Here is a 19,780-nt window from a genome sequence, read left to right as displayed (position 1 = left end):
TGAAGAGAGCAATCATCTGTTCTGCTTGCATGCAGTTCTGTGTATTCCCGCCACCTGTACTTGATGCCCTGTTGGTCAGTTAGTTCCTTCCCCTGTTCTTACGTTTCTTATGAGTATGTTGCAGTAAATAACATTTGAAAAGTCAACCCTCCATCACTTTGCAGGCTAAAGTAGTTAAGTCTGTTCTACGATCAACAGATTCTACCATGTATGGCTTCAGATTACTAAGTCTCAAATTGTTCATCATTCACCCCACCTGGAGAGCTATACATTTTGGGAAGAAGTTAGCAGCTATTCTCCACTTTTTAACCATTGATTTTTTAAAGGAATTTTATTGTTTCAGCTAGTGGTACATAAAATAGAATATGAAAACAGGAAAATAGTCAAAAAATAAGATTAAAGCCAATGTTGAACCTTCAGACAGAAAGAACCTTCAATACTCTAAAGTTTGTATTTTTTACTACTTATGCATATAGTCTGTATAATAGTGCCGTTCTTGAAAATCTTTGGGAGATTTACCATTGACTAAACTGGTTAATTTTGCCATCTTTGAGAGTTCAGCAAGTTTATCTAAACAGTCCCTGATCGCTGGAGTTTCTTGCACCTTTTGAGAAATATCCATCAATACACTTAACCTATGTTAAGAATGCATAGAAAATGTAACACTCAATATTGATTCTAATATGGTATGGATCTTAATCCAAAATTTTCTTACTATTTTACATCTTCACCACGTATGATAAAAAGATCCAATACTTTCTTTTGATCTCCAGCACTTAAGATCATATTCTTCAGACATTCTCCTAATAACCTTAGACGTAATATACCATCTGTAAAACATACCAATCTTCTCTCAACAACTGACATGTTGTCATTTTTACTAATTTACCCCACATCCACTCCCATTCATCTGATGTAATATTATGCTTGAAATTTGGCATCCATTTGATTCAACCATTTGATGCTTGAAATTTGGCATCCACTTGTTCGTTTTCAGTTTTAACAGTCACAAGACAGAAAATACTGTAGGAAAAAAATAGCTTCATGGTTCAAAATGTAGCACATGTGTAAAGAATGCCACTGATCAGAATTACATTGCAGTGATTTGAAGTGCCTATCTTTGTACTGCTGAAGAATCAAATCTTCACCTTTCTAAAACCAGCGCAGACTTGGCTTATTAAAATGGAATAAAATGTAATGAGCAAAAACCAGTTCAAACATAACTTGAATACCCATTCCGGACATCCCCACTAATAAATTTAACAGTTGAACCACTGACAACATCAGATCCACAAGCTGAAAGAAATGATGAAGCACACAGATCTAAAACTAGGTGTGAACTGTGTCAGCAGATTTAATTTGATTAGCCGGGTGTGCAGAAGCATGAATTATCCTGAGAACGAATAGAGTACCTCAGATTTGAACAACCACTATGCAGTCTGAGATTGATTAATGAATGTAAATGGTAAGTCTGCAGTTGTACAAAATAGCTTGTTTCAGTTTTGTCTTTCAAATATTGTATGCTTTTTACATTGAACATGTGACTGAAAAGATGTCTTTTCCTTTCTTGTAGGTCTTGAATGGATTGTGTACCATGTTCCCTTATGCTCTGTGTTTTAATGTGTGTTGTAAAAATGATTCCTTTTTTAAAAATGCCCTGAATCTCCTATGACAACTTTTATTACTTCTTGGCAGGAATATAACTCAAGATCTATACTGTGAAATTGCCAACTACATGTTTCTCATAATACATTGGCGGAAAGCAGGGTTTTGATTGAAAAAAGGTAGTCACTGTGCTTCTTTCACTCTTAAAATATATTCCATTTAAATGAAAGTGAAGGCTGTGTATATACATACCACTAAGAAATTGGGAGGGGGAGAGAGAGAGAGAAATCAAAGGAGAGGGAAGAAAGGAGAAAACAAAGGAGTTGTGCTAAAAGCCAGGCTGCCCCAGTAATAAGGCTGTAATGCTGATATTGATTTGGGCACACTGCAGACATTCCTAGCCCATGTGGTTTGTGTATTCCTGTCGGAGTGGGTGGTCTGCTTGTGGGTGCAGAGGGGGTGAGGCTAAATGCAGTAAGACGGCTTGGCTGCTGAGCAGGGAGGGGAGTCTGAAGAACCTCCAGGATAATTTGACTTATGTGTGAGAGCGTCTGAGCCTTCAGTAGCCCATTAAAATATTTGAGCCTCTTTAATTCTGCACTTTGCTAAGTTTGCATGGGCAGAGAGGATTTTGTGCATGGTGGTTAATTTATTTGGGGCAGTTTATTAGGGTTTCTTGTTGCTGGGGACTGGGAAATAAGGGAGTGTATTTTTTAATGTCTATTGTGTCCAATTTATCTTCTCTGTCTGCAAAGTAATCTCTCATCAAAGCACTTTTTAAAAGTACTACTTTGTATGGGGGGGGGCCTGTTTCAAGTTCATTCTTCATTATCCAGAGCTTAATTTCAAATGGAGCCTGTGGGAGTGTGTGTCTATAAGCCGTGTGGGTGCCACACAAGATGGCCATCTGCATCAGGCTCTGGCCAGAGTGTTTTCTGTGTATAGGATGCTTAGAGTGTATTTTCTTGAAATGACAGAACGCTTGCAAGCAAGGACGTGCATTTGTGCAATGTTGCCAGGTGTCTGGAGGAGATGAGGCGGGCTGAGTCACTGCTGCCCTATGCTGGAAGTCTGTGTGCCTTTCAAGTGAAAAGTGTTTTTGACATTTGAGGAATCATTTGCATTTTGGAATGGCCTGTGTCAGATATGGCAGACATGGTGACAAAAGCACAGTATCCCAACTTCATGTAGGAGGTGGGTGTTCACTGTGATGCTGTCCTTGCCTGTGGACAGTATTCCTAGAGGCATGTCACTGCATAGACACCATGGAACATACAGCCATCCAAATCAAAAGCAAGGTTCAAACCATGGGGTCGGCATTGGTAGAGGGAGGGAGGAAATGGCAATGCATGTCTGTAATTGTCTAGCTACAATTCTGCCAAAACGTGCAATTTTGCGGCTGAAGCCTCCATCAGCAGGGAAAGTATCCTGTTTTCCTAGTTTGCACTGAGAACTTGGGAAATGACTATTCTGTTGCATACTTAAAAGATCCAGTGGTTAGAGCTGAGCCAAGGTGGATGCTCCAGAAGGCAAAATCAGGATCACAGATCAATCAGGCAAGTGGGTTTGAAGGCAAACCTGTCACAGACCAGAAGAACAGCCAGTAATCCAATGAGCTCAGCAAATGGGTGCCATCCCTGGAAGGCCCATGTTGCTAGCCCATTCTCCACCACTGGTCCTCGTACATCTTTAAGACAGAAGTGCTACTTTTTGGCAAAAAAAAAAGATGACCAACTGTGTGCAACAAATAAGAAACAAATGTTCATTTACTGTGCAAAAAGCTGTTTATGTTGAAAGGTCTTCAGACTAAACAGAATATGTGATTCCAGACATTGCCACGAGATTGTAAAAGTTACACTAAGTGGAAATAGATACCTTCAAGTGTCTGTTTTATGTAAATATGAATATTGAAGTGACATTTTGGGTGTGTTGAGAAACTAATGTGTGAGAACTGAAGTTCCCCAGTTTTGCAAGAATGCAGCTTCTTTCTAGTGACTTGCCCTTTTTGACTATCCAGCAGTAAGACAAAGCCTCGTAACGGCAGCCAAGAAGTGCCCACATCCCCTATCACACTGAGACCTTGTGTATGGAAAGGTCAGGCGATCCAGTGATTTTGTTTGTGGCAGGTACGCTATTTACCATTTCACGTCAGTGTCTGTTGAATGGCTTTGCTGAATCAGAGTCAAGATGTGCGTTTACACTTGGGATCTGGTGGAGATATATTCACCCTGAAAAAGACTGCAACAGTGGTTGTGCCTTGGTGATGATCTTGAACAGATGCTGTTGCTCAAGTATATCTGTATGTTTGCTGAGATCACTTAACCAATAAAAGTAGTCTGGGGAATGATTGTAGACAGCCTGTTCTAGAGCTCTATGTGCTTGGCATTCCCTTTATGTACTTGGCATTCCCTAGGAGTGTGGGGTCCCTGTTTCGCTATGGGTGGGGTGGGGGTTAGATGGTCATGGAAGATGGATCCATCAGTGGCTACTGCCTGTGTCAACTCAAGGGAACCTCCACCCTAGGAGGCAGCCTCTGAATACCAATGCTATCCTCCCAAGTTACAACTGATCACCAGAATAAAGAGATCAGTCCCCCTGGAAGAAATGGCAGCTTTGGGAGGTGTAATGGATCCCTGCTTATCTCCCTCCCCTCTCCAACCTCCACTTCTAAATAGCTGGGAAATCCTATGCCTGAACTGGGAACTAGTCCCCGGAGACATTATCAGGGGGAGGCCTTGGCCTGTGAGTTTATAATCCTCTGGTCTAGGGCGACTGGTTGCCACTGTGCAAAACAAAGATGCTGAACTAGAAGGATCCTTGGTCTGATTCAGCAGAGCTCTTCTTGTGTTCTTACAGTGCTGGGACCAACAGCATGTGAGCATCCATTGCAGTGCTGACCTCTGTATTATGGCAAATAGTGAAGCCTTTGCAAGAACTCAAGTTCCACATGGGAAACCAGAATCTGTGTGTATATAATGGGCAAGTATGATTGCAAAGCAATTGGAGATCCAAAATTACCTGTTTGTCTAATTGTTAATTTAGCAAATAAATGATGAAATTCCATGCTGGAGGGTCAACAGGCCAAAATGGCTATCTGAGCACTAGTCTCCACTTTCTCTCACAGCAGCTGTTTTTTTGGCTTTACCCTGCACAACTTCACTGCAGAATATGAAACCAATATTAATCCAGTGTAAAACGTGAATGCTTTTTAATTGAAACTTTCTTTATCTTGTTTTTTGTCCAAGGAGTCTAGGGTAGCCCACACATGTCTCTCCTGCTCTATTTTGCCATCAGAGCAACCTTCTCAAGTATGGTGGGTTGAGAGATGATCACTGGCCCAGGGTCATGCATGAAACCCCCAGATCCTAGTCCAACATCTTATCCATTATGCCATTACTTCCTTCCACATTGAGAAGACATGTGGCCTTGAGGGACTTCAATACCATATTTTTCTGCTGACCAAGGACCACAGACCTTTTTTCTTTATTAGAAATAGTAGAAAATACAAGTCCGATTCATTCAGGCTTGATGGTATCATACCCAATTACAGATGGCATGAAATGGACTTTAGAAGAAGAGTTGGCTTTTATATCCTACTTTTTACTGTCCAAAGGGGTGTCAAAGTGGCTTCCTCTCCCCACAATAGATACCCTGTGAGGTAAGTGGGGTTGAGAGAGCTCTGAGATAGACTGCTCCGTGAGAACAGCACTACTAGGATTGCGACAAGCTCAAGATCACCAGCTGGCTGCATGTGGAAGAGCGGGGAATCAAACCCAGCTTGCCCATTAGGGACCAGTGCTCTTAACCACTACATCAAGCTGGTGTAGATTAAAATGGTTAAGACCGTTTTAGATCTAAATACTTTCCCATTCAAAGAGATAGTGTGCAAGGCTGCTTCCCCCACTTACTATTTTATTTTTTAACTGTTTGTACAGGAAAGTCAAAATTTGAGGGTAAAGAAAGAAATCTAGGAAAGGTTAGCCTTTAGATTCATGTTCATATAGATCTCTGTTGGTGCTGACGTTAGTGATTAAAGAACTATTTCCGCACGGAAGCTGAAATTGCCCGTTGTCTCCTGCACACAATTGTAAATTGTGCTTTTTCACCCATCTGCACCATAAAGCCTTCCCCCCTTTTTTTTTTTTGCAATCGTGTTGCGCCTTTCCCCCTCCTCACTAGCATGGGAAAAAGGCAGGAGAGCAATGCGCTCTTTACTCACTGCTCCTCAGCCTGTCAATCTGTGGAGGCAACCAGTCCCCTCTAAGCAGAGGTTTGTAGGTCTGCCAAGTGTGAAAAGTAATTTTTAAAAAATTCAAACTAATGTGTTGCAATGAGGATGTCCTGCCACACAAAGAACATTTTTAAAAAAATGAGCAGTAAGGGAGGCAGGGGCAGCGGTGGCACTGACGGGCAGTGAGAAGGGGGTGAGGAGGATGAGGTGGGGGCCAATTTACAGCAGCAACAGCTGCTGGGGCTGCTGAGAAGGAGGCAGGGCCGGCGGTGGCACCTTCGGCAGTGAGGTGCCCTGGCGGGTGAGAAGGGGGGCAAGGAGGTAAAGGTGGGGGCCAATTTGCAGTGGCGGCAGCAGTTGCTTGGGTAAACAGAGAGAAACAGACCTATCCACTGGCAATATGATAAAGAAAAATGTCCTATTTTTGTGATTTTCCTTGTTTCTTTATTCTTTAGGACAGGGGTAGTCAAACTGCGGCCCTCCAGATGTCCATGGACTACAATTCCCAGGAGCCCCCTGCCAGCATTTGCTGGCAGGGGGCTCCTGGGAATTGTAGTCCATGGACATCTGGAGGGCCGCAGTTTGACTACCCCTGCTTTAGGACTTCTGTCAAAACAGAATCCAGGTAATCTCTATTTTCAGTTCTTTCATCAGTGACAAGTCCTTATATATATTAATAGTATAATACTGGCCACAGGCACATATAGGTATGGGGATACCAGTCTGTATTGACATGTTCCCAACTGGTTTTAGTCTTTATTTATCATATTGCCAGTGGATAGGTCTATTTCTCTCTGTTTGAGGAGTTGCTTGGGTGACAAGGCATTGCAGCAGGGGCCAATTAACAGCAGAAATAAAGAGGAGAGGGCAAGTGCAACGGCAGAACAATGCTCAAGCATCTATAGCACATTTCCCCCTCCATATGGGCTTATCCCTGGTTTGCCAATGCTTGCTCACCACTGGGACACATGATAGAGTGTGGTATATCCACTTTCCTGGATTTACTGCATCGCGCCTTAAAAATGGCCGAATTTTGACCCATCTATTGGACAGCCTTGGGATACTGGTGATGTTATGAGGAGGGGTCTCTAAAAGCCGCCAACATTCAGAGGCTGTCCAGGAAAATATTCTTCATGCAGAAATGGCCAAGAAATTATAGTTGCTTCTTCAAATTCAAAAATCCAATTGAGTATGTAAGATTTAAGCTTCAACCCAAGTTGGTCAGTGATAGGAAAGTCGAATTTCAAACATTAGTGGAATTCACTAAATGGTGTTCACATTTAAGGATGATGAACTTGTCAAAGAAATTTCTGGTGCATTTGTAACTAAACTTTAAAGGGCCTCAGGGAGGAGCTGATTCACTGATGTGTTAATTTTCTACCTATGGCTATATTTGCCATTTGATTTTCTATTTGCCACCCCCCCCCCTTATTGTGAAGTAGAATAAATGTGTTTCATTTTGGATGCCCCAGCAGGTACGCCTGTCATTCAGAAAGACTTAAGACAGTCAGTTATTAACTAGTTCTGAAAGATGTACACCTCTGTTGTGGCATCCAACATGGAACTGCTGGTTTCCATTTAACATGAAGTCCCTGGTCACTTGTGCTCACTGTGGGTGAGATCCCCATGCCCCTTCATCACAGGGCACTCTTCCGTTCCCTCACTTCAGTAGGAATGGTAGGAATTAAATGTGCGGTGTGTATAGCCCATGAGAGAAAAAACTGAAATGTGTGTCTAAAAAGTATAATTGTAACATTAACTATAACTGAAGCTTGAGATTATGCTTCAGGCATCTTTCATTTTAAAAACCACTTATCCAAGCAAAGAATGTAATTGTTTCAGTTTTTATATAAGTAAAATGCATATGATAAAACCATAAATTCTTCCCCGTGCCTAATTTGGAATCAGAAAGGCAAATCTAGGTGTTTTTTTCATTTGCTTTGAATGACAGCCCTTTCAGATCACAGTCTAAATTTAATATTTCAAGTAATTTGCTGCATTTTAATCTTCACCAATTTCCTAATGTTATTTCTCCATCTAGCTTTTTTCATTTCTGAAACAGAATCAGAGGGATAGAAGAAGGAATACGGTCAAGATTTGCCTCTTAGTTTTCCTGTAGATTTGGATTAAATGGATTCCGGGGAATGGTAGAGGACAGGAAGGCCTGGAGGATCATTGTCCATGAAGTCGCGATGGGTCAAACATGACTTCGCACCTAACAACAACAGATTTATATTAAGTGCCATGCAAAGCCTTCTCAGTTTCTATGTCTTTCAATAATGTCAGTAATAAATAGCCCCCCACCCCCAATAAAGCCTATTTGACAAGACCTAATATCCCTGTAGTGTTCCAGCAGTGGCAAACTAGTGAATTCCACAAATAGGTTGCGAAAGGGTCAGGTCTCTTGTCTTCTCCCAATGTCTGGAGCTATACTGTGTCCGAACGTGGTTCCATTTAGGTTTTCATGACCAATAACAGTAGATAACTCAGTGCTCCTACCAGCTCTCCCAAAGTAGCTTGTAATACAAATTGAAATAATTGAAATAAAATGCACACCAAAATTGATTTGAGGATCAAACCAGCAACCAAATAAATATCTGCTGATCTTTCTTAACGTTTACCAAATCCACTCCCCCCCCCCCACACACAACCTTGGAACATAAAGGTCTTTACTTCCTTTCTAAAAATCTGGGAGGGAGGTATCCTGGCAGGCCTCTTTGGGGAGAGGATTTCCCAGAACAAAATAGATACAGCTTGCTTTTAAACGCTTTACGGGAGTCCCCCAGCTCCAACTGGGCACGTCCTTTTCAGATGTTCACTTTATGTGGGAGTTTGCAATAAGATCATCACCCCACTCTTGTCCCAGATTCCCAGTGACTCTGAGGAAGGGAAAATTTGGAGCCTCTTTTCCAGAGGAAACATTGAGGTTTCCAAACAGGTAGCCAAATATTGTGCTGTAACACACAAATTATGCCAAAAGCATGTTATTGGAAATCTGTCACACCTTAGGTACACTTATTAATCCTGATATGTTTTTAGTTTAATTTTATTTTAAATATTTGATTTAAAAATATTTATTTTCTGTTAAACCTTTTATTAGATAACAATCTCAAAATTGTGCAGGTTTTATAGCTGGCTTGGAGCTGTACTGCAGATACATCGGATCTCCCCACTAATGAGTTGAGCCAAATTGTTGAAGGGGGATGCATAATACACGAGAGGATGGCATTCCTTAAGATGTCAGGATTCCTTGAAGAGCACATCAGTGAGCTGAATAATATTTTCAGACTGTTCACCTCCATCTTGAAGACCTACCACTCCTCCCTAACATGCAAGGACTCTTTTTACTGAAGGTTGAGGGAAAGGCACTTTGAACATGCCCTTGGACATTTGGTTCTCTTAAGCCCTTGTCATTCCCCAGTATCACTGACACTCAGGGATCATACATGCAGTGCGTTTGCATTGATCTAAGTACCAAGTAGGGACCTTCTACCTACTGCAGCCTCCATGGTGCTAACTGAGAAAACGGAGATACAGAAGGAGTATGAGGGTGGTGTCCAGGCAGGCCAACTGTGATAGACCCACATAGCTAGAAGCCCCAAAAATATAGGACCTAGGAATCCCTAGTTGGAGGGGGTACTCCTGAAGAAGCTGGGAGGGGCCTTGGGGGATTCTAAGGGAAAGAATTCCAAGGGCAGATAACGGGAAGTCTCTGACAGAACAGACTGTTGAAATTGAAGGTTCATATATGCTTCTTAGTGATATAAGCATACAGTGTGATTTATTCACCTCATCTGAAGTATCATTCTGTACCAAGGTCTATGAACATATTTCTAAACCTTTCTGTTGAAAAGACGGAAATATACCTTTTCTTAACAAGTTAAAGTTAAGAGTCACAAAAGTTTCCTTCTTCCCAGAGACTGGAGTGAGAATTCCACAAGCATATTGAGAAACACACTTTTCCTAAATAGTGAAAACGTTACTTGGCACACACTTCTCAAGAGGTGGGGGGAGCTACATCAAACTAGTTGCTGACCAAGTTCTTGGAATATTGCAGACATACTTTCCACTGACTGGAACTCTGTGGAAAGCAATTTTATAGTAAAAAAAAACCCTGTAAGTTGATTTTTCCTATAGTCCTGTGCTTATGAAGGTAAGGAAATTGGAGTAAACCATCATCTGCAGCCACATTTGATTATGGAAACATTTTAAAATAGCCAATTTTTGCTTAAATTCTCAGCTATGTTTGAGACACAGATTTGTAAACTGACATATGGAATTGGAGCACAAATTAGTCCAGCCATCAGAGTTGCTCCCAACTGAACTGAGAATGGCAGCAGCCTAACCTGATTTTGCTGATATTGGCTTGGTGGTTCTCTGATGAGCATTTGAAGAGGAAGTGGCAAAGGGTGGCCTGCTTATTTATGTGTTTATGGCATTTGTAGTGTGTCTGCCTCAGGGAGTGAAAGCTATGCAGTATTAGCAGAGCAAGTCTGCTTAGTGACTTCCCTGCCTCCCCTTCTGCAGCAGGCTTTTCTCCCCCTCCCTTCCACAGAGCTGACAACCGTTAAAGAGGCCCTTCCAGAAGTACAACTGATCCCCAGGCTGCAGGGATCCAGACCCTTGGAGAAAATGGCTGCTTTGGGGGGGGGGCAGATTCTATGGCCTTGTACCATGTCCTGCCCAAACTCCACTCCCAAGTCCCCAGGGGAAAGTTTGGGGAAAGTAATCTGCAAACACATCATGGTTGAAGCTTGCTTTCTTATTTAGAGTCATTCCTATAGTAAAAATATAATTTTTGGCTTGGCCAGAAGAAGAGTAAGTACCCACACATGCATACTGGTATTCACATATGCATTTTGCAAAGTGTTCCTTATGAACACTTTGAAATCAGGGAGATTTACATTTTTTTTTACTGAGCTTATGACTTTGTTTGTGAAAATGTACCAGCAGATATCAGAATCTAAGGGTCTTGATTAGGCTAACCTGTTATTTGTATAGTATATTATCAGTTCCATGTGGATGGCTCTGTTGGCCTGTAGTTTTTCCTTGGGTTGTTTTGTTGTCAAGTCACAACTGACTTCTGTCAACCCCATAGGATTGTCAAGAAATGTTCAGACGTGGTTTGCCGATGTCTGCCTCCACTTCACAACCTTGGCATTCCATGGAGGCCTCCCGTTCAAAGATCTTACCTTCCAAGATCTGATAGGATACAACATATATGCTTTAAGTATAATTTCATCACTGTGATTATTGGGGAATTTTCTTTGCGGAATTTGGTAGATCTTCAGTGTGAACGGTTGCTTTCACATGTTTCAGCTCATCTGTCAATGTTGAACTGTCTGAATTTCTGGTATGGCACCAGACATCGATTAATCCCATAATTTAAAACTTCTGTAAGTATATGTCACGGAAGAAGCTACCCCCTGCATTTATGTGCATGTCACTCTCTGGACTTGCCTTTTCCCAAGCATCTAACTTTGGGGAGAGACAATACACAGTTGTCTCTGAATCAAGTGTGGATGGATTATTTGGTCACTCATCACACTGATGTGCCATAGAATTAGCTACCAACAGAACAGATTGCTTGCTTCCTGCCCTGATGCCCAAATAAGAAAAGATATTAGGGCCAACCCGCATGTGGAGTTAAGAGTTCTAAATGCGTACTTCGGCCCTAAAAATCAGCCATAAAGGGGTCTGGTATAAATCATTACAAAGGTGCCAGAGAAGGTGGATTCAACTCTTTTCTTGTTCCATTTCTGCCGATAGAAATGCCTTTCCCAAGCTGCTTTTGGTCCTAGTAGGGAAAAAGACAGAGTATATACCTTTATTTTCCCCTACCAAGGTTTAAAGTAGCTGGAGGTGGCACAGGTTTCATCAGGAAATGGATACCCAGGTAGGGCTTGGGGGGAGTCAGAGGTCCATAGCAGGATGGAGAAACTGGCAAAAGCCCCCCCCCCTCCCCAATCATCTGTGGGATCTACAGGGCTATTTTTGGAAGGGCCAAATGAAATATCTGGAACTCCAGTGTCAGGTGCAGTCAACCATAATTTTTACCTTTTGGATACTGGAAGTGTTTGTCAGCATTTAAAAGATGCATGTCTAGGCAGCTAATAAGTGTATGTGGCAGAAAGCTTTTAATATTTCATTTCCTGTTGGCACAAAAATGTGGAAAGTGAGCCAAATAAATCCATGTTGCCTATTTTTTAAAAGCTTGCTTTAGTCACTGGTACCTAAAGAGGCCCCTTCAAGGATTGCTGCTTGAGGTGGCTGGATGGAGTCACTGAAGCAGTCGGTGCAAACTTACATGGACTCCGGGGAATGGTAGAGGACAGGAAGGCCTGGAGGATCATTGTCCATGGGGTCGCGATGGGTCGGACACAACTTCGCACCTAACAGCAACAACAACCTAAAGAGGTGATTTTAAGAGCCTCCACACAGACCACCAACTTAGCCACAGAATTTGCCGCCTACGTTATGAGCCCCAGAAAAGATTCGGCATCAAAAGGCCGGGCATTTGAATGGTCCACAGCCATCGTATCAATCTTGCTGTGAGGATTTTTGATGGGAGGAAAAACCTCTTTATCGGAATTAAAGTGTAATGAATGCAATCTAACAAACTGGTTAAGGGTGAGAAGTCAATGGCTAGAACACTAAAAAGGTCAGAAATCAGGAGGCAGAGCAGAAAATCATTTTATAATAAATTTTGCTCTGGAGAGAATATGTCTTATTTTGTGCCTGCCTAGGAGGGAGGCAAAGTTAGATCTTTGACCTTCCACCTCATTATATGCATGAGAAACATGAATGTGGGAGTCTAATTGTGCGCCGTATTGTCACGTTTAAACGGACGTGGCCTTTAAAAAAAATCTCGACAGATTTTGGAGACGAGGAGAACATGAAGTCACTTGACCTTTTCTTTCTTCTTCAAACTGAGCTTCAACTAGGGTCTTTGTAGGAGTCAAAAGTGAGGCAGCTGCTGTGAGTACTATGATCACTGCCTCTCTTGTAATCTCTCTGAGGAGCTTGCAAACACGTCTGTATTTACAATATGGAAATAGTACCTCATAGCTGAACAATGGTTTGTCCGTGTAATTTTTTAAAAATCTCATTCCTTTTACCAGGGGCCAGCACCTTATAGTCGCTCTGTGAAGAGTGCAAGGCAATTAAAAGACTAGATTTATACTGATATAAAAAAAATATATATGCCCCCTTCCCAAAAGATGTTTAATGCAGTTCACAATTAACACAATAAAGCAATAGTAATCCATCAATAAAAACACCCCAAGCCGATCAAAACAAGGCAGAGCATAAAATCTTCATAAAACCAAACAGAGCTGTCTAAAATGATACCGATAAAGCGCTCCTCAGGTTAGGAGAAGGCCATAAACAGCTTTAGAAGATGGAAGCTGTGCTTAAACTCCTGGGGCAAAGAAAAATATTTTGGACTTGAAAAGACAGGAAGCACCAAGTGAGCCTCAAAGAGGCAGCCATTCTGAGGCAAGGTGCCAACACCAGAAAGAGCACTGTGTGTAGACATGACCTACTCCACTTTTGCAAGTAAGAACAGAGTTTGGGAAGAGGATCTTAACTTATAGGCTGGGCATTAGAGGAGGAGAGGGCAATCCTTCTATAACACATGTTAGGACTGATAAAGATGATAGGTGTGGCCAAAAAAATTGCCATGTTTTTGGCCGCTCAGAGAAGTGCCTAGCTTCTAGAGATTCAGGTGGGTAGCCATGTTGGCCTGAAAGAGCAGAACAAAGCTTGAATTCAGTGGCAGCTTTTATTCAAGGTGTAAGCTTTTGTGTGCATGCAGGTATCTGTCAAAGTGTACATGTACACAAAAGTTTATATCTTAAATAAAACTTGATTGATCATAAAAGTACCATTGGACTTATTCAATATTATAGAGAGTTTGCTTCATACAACTGAGGCATTCACCTGTTCCTGGCCAAAGCCCTGTTTTTCCTACCCTAATATCAAAGTTGTTTAAAACCACTTTCTCTTTCTCTCCGCACAACAGGTACTTCGTGAGGTAGGTAGGCCTGAGTTCTGAGAGAACTGTGACTGGCCCATGGTCACACAGCAGACTTCAGGTGGAGGAGCAGGGAATTAAACTTACTTTTCCGGACTAGAGTCATGCTGGCTTTTGAGACCTTGCCTTGTCCTAAAGTGAAAAGAATCATCAGAACAGCATGAAAATTAAGCCAATTTATTATTCAAAAGTCTTATGTTCTCTTCAAAATATTTTTGTTCTGTGGGTAAAGCCACAATGGGATCCAGATATTTAATGCCTGCTTTCAAGAACAAAGCTGTTCCTCAGTGGCTTATCACTATATTCCAAACATAATAAACAACAAGCATCTATATATATAAAATTCATAATTCAACATTCTCACATTTGTAAATTCCAAAATCAAATCAGATCAAAGAATCCCACCTTATATGTTCCTGAATTTCAATAGGGTAACAGAAGTCCTTTCACATTAGGCAATAACCTCTCTGCACAAAATACAAATATTATATTGGTTAGAAATTCAATACTGAACACAATTCTCCCATCCATATTTAAAACATTATCTTGTAGTATAAGTGGGCCATTGGCTCCAAAAGGTATTGGAAGATCCTGTGAAATGCCTTAGCACAGGTCCCCGAAAAACCCAAATTGGATTGTCATTTAACAATCTTGCACTGCTGCTTAAAAGGACAGTTACAAAAAACAAGGTAAGTCCCTAGAGGTATTCTTTTCATCCAATCATTTACAAAGCAAAATATGTAGAGACATTATCTTTGTAACAATAATCTTGTCAGATTGATGTGCCTATAAGATGCATAAGTGGTGGGATTCTTTGATCTGATTTTTGGATTTACAAATTTGAGAGTGTTGAATTATGAATCAACTAGCAAGAAAGCCCATTGCAATCAGGAATGCAATGGGCGCTACGACCCAGGGGACACCGGCAGGTGCAGCTCTCCATCTCCATCGCAGCAGGAGCCATAGGAGCTAATCAGGGCTGTTTGTAGCAGGGAATGAGGGCTTGTTTGGGTGGCCCTCTCTGTGTGTGTCTCTCTCTCCCTCACAGCAGGAGCCATAGCAGGTAATCAGAGCTGGTTTGGCAGGGCTCTCTGTGTCTCTGTGTGTGTCTCTCAGGCATCTGAGAGCAAAGTAGCTAGCATCCAGGGAGGAAGGGCGGGAGCTATAGGGGCAGGATCAATCAGGGTGCGGCTTTGCTGGCTGCATCCTGATTGGCCTTATTCAAACTCGGACAGCCAGGACACTCCACTCCTAGGGCTGTTTCACAAATATTAAGAGGAACAATGGATAAGGATATAGATGGTGTTGGAGACAAATGCTGCGAATACCATGGACAGCCAAAGTTACCAACAAGATAGTCTTAGAGAGGAGCAAACCAACTACGTCATTAGAAGGCATTATGGCTAAAGCTCACTTACTTTGGACACATCATGTGATCAAACTCGCTAGAAAAATCATTAATGCTTGGCATGGTCAGCGGCAAAAGGAAACGTGGTTGCCAAAGGATCCATGATCAAAGCCAATACAGGGATGAACATGAACCAACTAAAAGAAGCTGTCATTGACAGAAACATATGGTGAAAACTTTCCAATAGAATCACCAAGGGTCGGACACGACTGAACAGATAACATTATCATCATCATAGATAGATGCTTGTTGTTTATTATGTTTGGAATATAATGATAAGCCATTGAAGAAAGTCTTTGGTCTTGAAAGTAGGCATTAAATATCTGGATTCCAGATCCTATTTTGGCTTCACCCATTGAACAAAAATATATTGAAGAGAACATAAGACTTTTGAAAAATAATTTGACTTTATTTTCACACCGTTCTGTTCATTCTGTTCATTCTTCTGCTTTGATGAACCAATGTGCCTTTGTTTTTTTGTCCTAAGGTGAGGCATATAAAGGCCAGGGAAGACATCTTACATTATGGTTGCCAGCTCTGGGATGGGAAATTGCTGGAAATTTGAGCGTGGAGGCTGGGGAGGATGGAGTTGAGAAGTGGAGGATGCTCAATAGGAATGTGATGCTATGGAGTCCACTCTCCAAAGCTGCTATTTTCTCCAGGAGAACTGATCTCTGTGTTGGAATATTCAAGATATGCAGTGTGCATGGTTGAACGGAATATGAAGAGTATCCTAAAGAGAACATCGAGGGAGATGTGTAGTTAGCAGAGGTCAAATAAAAACATCCTGATGTTTTTCAGTTATCCTCCAGTGTCCTAATCAGTTCAACAGGAGACTTCCTGCTCCTTGGAGCAGACTTCCTCCCTGCTTGCCTCCAGAATTAAAAGAATAGACTGAACGAAGACAACAGATCAGACAGTTAGGAATCGTTCTATACACAGTTTATTTCACTTCTAAATAAAACTATTTTGTACTTTAAACAGCTTGGTGCCACCCTTCTCTTTGCAAATGTAAACTCTGCCAACACTCTGTAGTTTGGAGGTCACTTGTAATTTTGGAGAACTCCAGGCCCCATCTGCAAACCGGCAACCCTATGTTATAAGCATTTAAGCTTGACATACATCGAAGAGCACTTGCTCCTTGGCAACACTCCCTCAATACGGATTATCTTGTTCTAGCCTGAAGCAAGGTGTGTCAGAACTCGGGAACAGTTTATTTGGATTCTGTTTTAGGGGCAGCGGGGTTCAATTTCTGCTCACATTATCCTTAACCTTTATTGAACAAAAGTATTTCCACTTAAGCAGAAACTATTCATTTTTTTCATATGACTCCATTCCAGATTTATATACCCGTATCTATCTATCTATCTATCTATCTATCTATCTATCTATCTATCTATCTATCTATCTATCTATCTATCTATCTATCTATCTATCTATCTATCTATCTATCTATCTATCTATCTATCTATCTATCTATCTATCTATCGCCGCTCTCAAAAGTCTCACAGCGGTTTACAGAGATTCATAAGAACAACAAAATCCCATAAAAACCCATTAAGACAAAATTAATGCACTGCTTGGATACCACGGTAATCTTGGAATGTAATTTTGCTATCTGGTGAGATCTATTATTGGCTGTTTGGACCTGTGTTTGAAAAGATCAAAGGCATTTCATCTGAACTGCGTTTCTTTTCTGGCTTTTCAGCTATGTCTGATTCTGACCACTGTTAGAGGGGAAGTTACCGGCGTGGCCGAATCAGTCTTCTTAATCCCTTATGTAAAGTCTGGCATTCCCCTTCTAGGAACCGCTGAGGAGCGGGATATTTTGCAAGCGTTACTCTCAGTGCTCAGTTGCATAAAAGGCTTCCTTGGTAAGTCTGGCCATCCTTCTTTCTTGAGGATATGTTTTAATTCTAACTCCATGTGGTTGTCTGGGAGAAATGGCGCTATTCAAGGTCTGCTCTGCAGAGAACAATGAACACAGCACGAGGGGTATCCCAAAGCCCTGGGTCAAGTCTCGATCAAAGGCCTCGGTCAATTCACTAGGAAATGGGAGCTGGAGTGGTCTGTGAGCATCCAGGGCTACATGCTTAGCCACCTTCGGAATAGGCAATAGTTTGCCAAGTGTGAATTGAATATTCCATAGGAAGCTACGGCACTGGAGGATTTTGCCACACGGATTTCTCTGTTGCATTCTATTCCAGGGACGTCAAGATGTTTAACCCTAATGCTGAAGGCAACACTCCCCCCCCCCCCGGATGCTTTTTCTCATTTCTGGCTCTTGTCAAAGTAGGGATAGATTTAGGCAACAGAGAGCTGTCGGCAAGCATGTGAGCATTGCTGGGGGAATGGGGCAAACTGGCTGGCTACTTCATTTGTATCCCATTCTTCCTCCAAGGAGCTCTTCCCAAGGTGAGAGAGAGAGAAAAGTGTGAGTCCAAGATCAAAACATTCTCCCACTTTTATTGGCTTCATTTGTGAGTCAGAGTTGCCTGTTTCAGATCTCCAAGGTGGCAAGCTTCACAGGAGGGTGAGGATTTGAACCTGGGTCTCCCTGAGCCTTCCCTGACTCTCTCAGTACTGGCTCTTCCAAACCTCTCCAGCACCCCATCCAGTTGAGAGTCCCCAATCTATGGCTTTGATCATATTGCTTATGGCTAATTGATGGATGCCCATCTGACTCTCAGGACAGTGGACTGCAGAATTAAATGGGTAATCTATTTACTTGTCTAGTAAATGAACATCCATAGTTAATAATTATCATTAAAAGCTACATTGCAAGCTATAGCAGTACATCTATGTCAATGTTCCATGTTAATTAATACATCTATTTCAATATTCCACTCACGCACTCAGCCAGGAACCTTGGCGTGACCCTTGACACCTCCCTCGCCATGGAGGGCCAGATCACAAGAGTAGCGTGGCTAGCATTCTTCCACCTGGGGTGGAAAGGCCTGGCATAGCCTGTCCAGGTCACCATTTCTCCCGCCCCGCCCCGCCCCGGCAGCCCTACTGATCTCCTCTCCTGGCAGTGATCAGGGGCAGATTGGAGGTGATTGCCCCTCCCCCCGCAAGGCCAATGTATTTGTCTCTGTCAGCAGCCAGGGGCAAACTGGCTGCGATGTCACCAGATTGTGCTGGGAGGGCAGGGCCTGTCTAGACTTTGGGCCAACTGGGATGCACCCGCCTACTCTCTGCCCACCTACCCTTCTATTTATACAACACAAGCTGCTACAGATGTAGCCCAAAGATCCCTTGCCTAAGTGGAAACTACCGGGTCAGCCATTTTCCAGATAGCCTACTTGCTCAGAAGACCAGCAAGCAAACGTGACCTGGAAAATGATTGAGGAAATAGCCTTTTAACTGGAGATGCTCAGCCTGGTACTGAGCTTGGGACCTTCCTGCCACTGAGCAACAGCTGACTTAGTCCAGGAATAAAAACACTTAAAATGTTTCATTTTGTCAAGACTAAACATAGAAAAGTACACTGAAGGGGCTTTCAAAAAGCCCAGTTTTCTTCCTGCTAAAATTCTAATTTAAACAATTTCTGTTTAAGCATGCTGGCAGAATACTATAGTCCACTTGCCAAACCAGTATCTGTGCTGTGTAGTTCGTTATCATCAGTAGAATGTATCTAAATTAGTTGGCAAACTGCTCTGATATGAATGAATGGCTTGAGTTCAGCAAGGTTTTTTAATAATTTGCCTGCAGCGCAGAAGAGCTTGTCCTGCAAAGTGTGTGTGTTGATTTAGCAGACTCGTGTCTTGAACAAGCAACCTGAACTACCAGTTTTGTCAGGTACACTCCTAAGTTACCTTATACTAAATCAAACCACTGGCTCAAAAGACAGGCAGCAGCTGGCAGCAACTCTCCAGGGTCTTGGGTCACGATCTTTCGCATCACCTGCTGTCTGGTTCTTTTTAACTGGAGGTGTTGGGGATTGAACTGGCAAAGGCTCTTTCAGTGACCCACACCCATCCCAATCATTAAAATGACGCTGTATGTTCAATATACCACCAAGCTCTTTTCACAGCCTTAGATCTAGAGGGTGTTTTCTACCAGCAGAGGGTAGACCTCTACGGCAGACTTCTATTACACCCCTGTTATGTCTGTGGGCATTTGGCCACTGATACAAACGAGGGCTTCTGCCAGCCAAGAAACAATCAATCAAAGGAACCTGATTGCTCTGCTTAGAGCCAATTGGATTGCTCTGCTTAGGGCCAATCGGATTGTTCTGCTTAGGGCCAATCAGAGGCAGCAGCTGGCTGCCTGAAAGGTATAAAAGTGCATGAGTTTGCCTGTTTTTCTCTGTTCAGTAGTTTTAGTCGGTTGCTGGAGTTAATAAATAAAAAGAGCTGTTCTGGAGAATTGGAGTCTGTGATCACTGAATCCGCAGATTTAATACCCCCCACATACCATTACCCAGGAATAGCATTTGGAGGGGAGCTCAATGGACTGTATTGGGAGGGAGAAATGTTTCCGGTTCTATTCCATTGGT

Source organism: Paroedura picta, chromosome 7, assembly GCF_049243985.1.
Source record: "Paroedura picta isolate Pp20150507F chromosome 7, Ppicta_v3.0, whole genome shotgun sequence".
Classification (NCBI taxonomy): domain Eukaryota; kingdom Metazoa; phylum Chordata; class Lepidosauria; order Squamata; family Gekkonidae; genus Paroedura; species Paroedura picta.
The sequence above is the reverse complement of the archived record's forward strand: the minus strand, read 5'-3'. Positions refer to the sequence as shown.